The sequence below is a fragment of the Sinocyclocheilus anshuiensis genome, unplaced genomic scaffold (genome assembly GCF_001515605.1).
Source record: "Sinocyclocheilus anshuiensis isolate Anshui unplaced genomic scaffold, SAMN03320099.WGS_v1.1 scaffold1096, whole genome shotgun sequence".
NCBI classification, from domain to species: Eukaryota; Metazoa; Chordata; class Actinopteri; order Cypriniformes; family Cyprinidae; genus Sinocyclocheilus; species Sinocyclocheilus anshuiensis.
In genome coordinates this window covers 245,681-251,680 of record NW_015548251.1, presented here as the reverse complement: position 1 = coordinate 251,680, position 6,000 = coordinate 245,681, and the positions used below count along the sequence as shown (strand labels likewise).

The 6,000-nt window shown below is 35.2% G+C and overlaps 1 protein-coding gene across 3 annotated transcripts in view; it reads right to left on the bottom strand.

Annotated features, from left to right (window-relative positions):
* Nucleotides 1-6,000, bottom strand: part of LOC107655314 (probable E3 ubiquitin-protein ligase RNF144A-A) — a 39,063-nt gene that overhangs the window by 23,865 nt on the left and 9,198 nt on the right. Inside the window, exon 1 of one of the 3 annotated variants that reach the window (XM_016442771.1) lies at nucleotides 1,660-1,725. The exons of the other annotated variants lie outside the window; for them this stretch is intronic. The gene's annotated coding sequence lies outside the window, so the exon portion shown is untranslated. Of the gene's footprint in view, nucleotides 1-1,659; nucleotides 1,726-6,000 lie in introns of those variants that run through there. 3 annotated transcript variants of the gene reach the window in all.

Sequence of the window (6,000 nt, the reverse complement as noted above, 5' to 3'; positions counted from 1 at the left end):
ATATATATCGAATATCATAAAAAATTTGACAATATCGATATTCGAGATATCATTTTTTTTTTACTTGTTTTGGACTCCATCGACTTTCACTACACGACAAGACAATCTTCACTATATCTTCTTTTGTGTTCCAGAGAAGAAAAAAATCATACAGGATTGAGAAGACATGAGGGTGAGTAAATCAAGACAAAATGTACATCTCCACTACTTGTAACAGCTAGATGGACCATTAAATCCAGGAGTCACATGATAAACAATGTAAACGCAATCATGTTCAGGTGAACCTGAAACCACTAAGTTTCCCTAAAACCAAATTAGACATCCAAATTGACTTGACTGTTTTGAAAATAGCACATAATAGTTTTGTACATAATAGTTACCACAGGTTTCATCAAAATACCACACCAAACATCGTGGTTACTATCATAAAGCAGTGGTAACTTTCTAAAACAACAAATTAAACTAGATAAAAAAGTTTGTCAAGACAAACTTTAGGTTGGCTTGAGAAAGCCTAGCCTAAAAGTTTAAAGCAGTTGTAAAAGCCTCATGTTTCAAAATGTAGATAGATTAGATAGATGTTGATAACATGTTTCTAACATGATTAGCATGTTTTTAACATGATTAGCCTGTTACTAGCATATTGCTGGCATGATTAGCAATTTACTAGCATGTTACTAGCATGATTAGCAAGTGACTAGCATGTTGCTAGTATGATAAGCAAGTGACTAACATGTTGTTGGCATGATTAACAAGTTACTAGCATGTCGCTAGCATGTTTTTAGCATCATTAACAAGTTACTAGCATGTCGCTAGCCTGTTTCTAACATGATTAGCATGTTGCTAGCATGATTAACAAGTTACTAGCATGTCGCTAGCATGTTTCTAACATGATTAACATGTTGTTAGCATTATTAGCATGTTGCTAACATGATTAGCAAGTTACTAGCATGTTGCTAGCATGATTAGCAAGTGACTAGCATGTCGTTAGCATGATTAGCAAGTTACTAGCATGTCGCTAGCATGTTTCTAGCATGATTAACATGTTGTTAGCATGATTAGCATGTTACTAGCATGTTGCTAGCATGATTAGCAAGTTACTAGATAGATAGATAGATAGATTAGAAGTATTAGATAGATGAGTTTGAATGAGTTTGAATGGATTAGAAATAGTACATAGAAGGGAAGCTTGATTGAGTCTAATGCTTCCGTGTGTTTAGATTTGAATTTTGACAGTTGGAGTTTGAATAGTCTTGGCTCATCTGAACATTCCGTCAATGTAAGTCTATGGGATTTTTATGATTTTTTAATCTTCAGTTTTATGAAAACTATAAGTCGGATCAGTCTGAAAAGATATAGCACACTAAGTGAGATCAGTCTGAAGAGTTGGGCTGAGTTTGGTGGTTCTAGCTTGAAAGCTCTAGGAGGAGTAGCGTTCAGAAATTTTAGTCTCATAAGAATAATAATAAGAAGCTTAAATAGCAGATCAGTAGGTTGGCTTTCTCAAGCCAACCTAACAAAAAGGTTTTTAGATTTCTAAAGAAAATGTTGTATTTATCTAAGCATCAATAACTATGGTATTTTGGCTGACAATATGATTTCCATGATATTTGCTGTTGCTCAGATGGTCACAAACATACTAGTAAACAGTGATTCTATTACCTAATCTTCTTCCACACAGTTCTTTTCCTTCTTTAGATGTTCAGATATGAAATAGGTGAAGGTGGAACCTCTCAAAGGTGCTGGTCTAGAAGTCTCCCCTCCATTATTTATTCTCAGAGAGAAATGGGTCAGTCTCACAATGAAAGCTGAGAAATATAGACGCCTGAATATTTCAATATATGGGTGTCTCAGTCCTAGCCTCCACAAACATGAACACAATGTTCCCTCACTTAACTTTATCTGACTTATGGGCTCTACTCAATCATCCTTAAAAAAAATAGAAGCAGCATTTACCTGCCCCATGGGCTCACAAGTTACTAGCATGTCGCTAGCATGTTTCTAGCATGATTAACATGTTGTTAGCATGATTAGCATGTTACTAGCATGTTGCTAGCATGATTAGCAAGTTACTAGATAGATAGATAGATAGATTAGAAGTATTAGATAGATGAGTTTGAATGAGTTTGAATGGATTAGAAATAGTACATAGAAGGGAAGCTTGATTGAGTCTAATGCTTCCGTGTGTTTAGATTTGAATTTTGACAGTTGGAGTTTGAATAGTCTTGGCTCATCTGAACATTCCGTCAATGTAAGTCTATGGGATTTTTATGATTTTTTAATCTTCAGTTTTATGAAAACTATAAGTCGGATCAGTCTGAAAAGATATAGCACACTAAGTGAGATCAGTCTGAAGAGTTGGGCTGAGTTTGGTGGTTCTAGCTTGAAAGCTCTAGGAGGAGTAGCGTTCAGAAATTTTAGTCTCATAAGAATAATAATAAGAAGCTTAAATAGCAGATCAGTAGGTTGGCTTTCTCAAGCCAACCTAACAAAAAGGTTTTTAGATTTCTAAAGAAAATGTTGTATTTATCTAAGCATCAATAACTATGGTATTTTGGCTGACAATATGATTTCCATGATATTTGCTGTTGCTCAGATGGTCACAAACATACTAGTAAACAGTGATTCTATTACCTAATCTTCTTCCACACAGTTCTTTTCCTTCTTTAGATGTTCAGATATGAAATAGGTGAAGGTGGAACCTCTCAAAGGTGCTGGTCTAGAAGTCTCCCCTCCATTATTTATTCTCAGAGAGAAATGGGTCAGTCTCACAATGAAAGCTGAGAAATATAGACGCCTGAATATTTCAATATATGGGTGTCTCAGTCCTAGCCTCCACAAACATGAACACAATGTTCCCTCACTTAACTTTATCTGACTTATGGGCTCTACTCAATCATCCTTAAAAAAAATAGAAGCAGCATTTACCTGCCCCATGGGCTCAGTTCTTCCTCATTTATCACAACATAAAAGTGTCATATTTCACATTCAACCATTGTGTTGTAATACTGTAGGGTTTCATAATGCTGTCAGACAATAATTGCCCAAACGAGATCAGTCAGATGCCAAAAAAACACACCAGACTGGGATGGGAACAGATATAATTTTCTGCTTTTCCCATGCCCATTATAATACTGAAGAATGAACTGGCAGGGATTATATGATTACCCTGAAAAATTAGACCCAGAAATCAGGCCTAAGTATCGACATCACATCTTGATCTTTATAGAAGCTCTGGAAGTCTAATGTGGCTTTTCAAATGTTGTTGAGTGTCATTTCCTCCCACTAGATGTTGTAATGACCTGCAAGATTTCGATCTGGTAAGGTCAAACTGAACTCAACATTATTTCTCACTCTGTTACTTTCGAAAAATCCAGCATATTGTGAGCGTAACTATTTACTATAATTAACAGTTTATGTCATGTATGACAAGCATGATGCTCAGAACACCTAAATTCACTAAATTCTATTTTTGAAGTTGTTGGTTTTTTTTTTCCAAAAAAGTTTATCAATTATTATCAATGTTCAATTATTAATCAAACACTGGTGTCTTTCATTATATTGCTAATAAAACAGCAATATAATAAAAGGCACCAATGTTCAATGAATAATCCAAATTACTAATGATAAGAGTCACATAAACAATTTCTCCATTAAGTATTGTTGTTCATTACCGCCTAATGCTGCGTTCACATCATGTCAGAACTACTGTAATTACAAGATGACTACTCTTGAGATTCCACTCAGAGTGGTGGAATTATTCGCTTCTATGGCAAAATATTTAATCACTATTAATTCATTAATTCCACGCTATATGCTCTTGCAAAATAATAAAGAATAAAGAAATCTCTCCTGGTAAGAGGGTATAATAAAATTACATGTAGAGACACCTAACTTTAACTTTTGAGGCCACACTGTCATTTTTGTTAATTTTACATGACATCAGGACAGTCAAATCAGAGCTTTACATGTGCAATGTATACAGGAAAAGTTCCATAAACTTATGTATGTTTGCCAAGCAACATAGCACTTTAAAATAGAATTAAATTGATGTGTGCATATCGAATAGCCTTGAACAAGGCTCATCTAATCACATTTTAGAGTCTGAACTGTCTGATCTGTTTTAATTTAGCTTTTTAGACGTATCGACAAGTAAAATTCAGTAAAGAACTCTTTTTTGCTAATTCTTTCTGTAAAGCTGATTTGAAACAATGGGCATTATGAAAAGTGCTACATAAACTGAAATTGACTCAAAACTGACATTTTTCATGTTGTGGCTGATAAAAGAACCATATTAGCATTCTATAATATTTGATCTAAATAAATGCAAAAATGAAACACTAACAACTAAAATTATTTTAAATTGCATCACAACATTACAATGTACAGTACGTTCGGATTCTGAAAAGGATTTGATGTGAAAAGATGGGAATGTCCCTGAATGGAGAAGCCCCGGTGTGTTTTCTTCTAGCTGCACTGCTCTCTGACTGCAGGCTGTGTGTCCACCCGCTGAGGTGGGATGTCAGCAATGAGTCTGTCTATCTGTAAAGGTCATTCCTGGATTCCTGTCAAAAACTATAACCTCACTAATCCGCCACATTACAAAGTGAATGCCAAGGTGGCATACGGCAAATATCTATACAGGTCTTATTAGTGAGAGAATTGACAAAAAGAAGAGGGGGCAAAAATTGCACACATTTTTTTCCAACCCTCATTCTGACACTCAAAATTATCCATTTTGCCTTCTCACTTAAGGCTTGCGATTGGCTAAAGACTGGAATAAGCTACACGACTTTTAAAATCTGAACAGCTTTTAAAACACTAGGCATCATACACTTGGCGACTCTGTAAATAGTTACAGAGGAAAAACTGGGCATCATACAATAAACAACTTAGGTGTTTTGATTCTGAACATTTCAGAATCGATTCTGAGCATGTTTTTTTTTCATGCATCTGGCACGTGTGTGTGCTAGACTAGAGACAATCGTGGAAGGCTTCATTGCACAGGATGTGTGCTGTGAGACACGTGCACATTGCTTGACAGTGTGTGCATCCACCCGCCGTTATTTCAGTGTTTTACTTTAGATGCTTTCTTTTATGCCGTTTGGTATGCAGTATGTATTAGATGCACGAAACACACGTACAGACAGACTTTCACGCGTGCTTTGTGTTTGATGTCCTGAAGCTTGCGGCTGCGGTTAAATGCACTTGCATCTCTGAATACTTTTATGATACGAAACTGATGTAAACACAGTCAGTTATGTTTTCAGAACAAGGCAAACATCTGATGTCGAAACAGGTCTGTGCATTCGTGTGAATGCAGCATATTAAAGGGATCATATGATGCTGCTAAAAAGAACATTATTTTGTCTTTGCAACTTTACAGATCTTCTTTATGCACCAAGAGATTGTAACACTCCAAAGAGAAAGGAAAAACTGAAATCGCATCATATGACCCCTTTAAAGCTGCCACTGTCTATGATGTCATCAGTAAAAATTAAACAGCAATAATGCTGCGGAAAAAAGAAAAACCCATAACTATGATTGTCTGTAAACTTTCGGATACTTAAAAGCACTCTCAGATACTGAAAGTACTTTTTGTTTATCACTTGTAATTGTCTTTTCCCCCCTTTATTACTATTTGCTTGTGTGTTTTGAAGCTATATTTAGTTGGTTAAATTCTAAACAATTGTTTTAATTTATTATTAATTTGTAATTATTTTAAAAAGTAGCCCGCTTATATAATTTTATAAAAAAGCACAAAATAAACTTGATATAAAATGTATATGAAAATGTAGCCATGTGCAGTAATATTTAAAATTGTGGATGTGCCACATTGTGATGCATCGTGATGCATCATGGTATTGAATTGAATCGAATCGTTGACATGATAATCGTAATCGAATCGAATCATGAAACCAGTGAAGATTCACACCCCTAGTACAGATGCAAACAGGCTGTTACTGCAACGCAAACATTATTTTGCTCTTCCGTTTGTGCTAT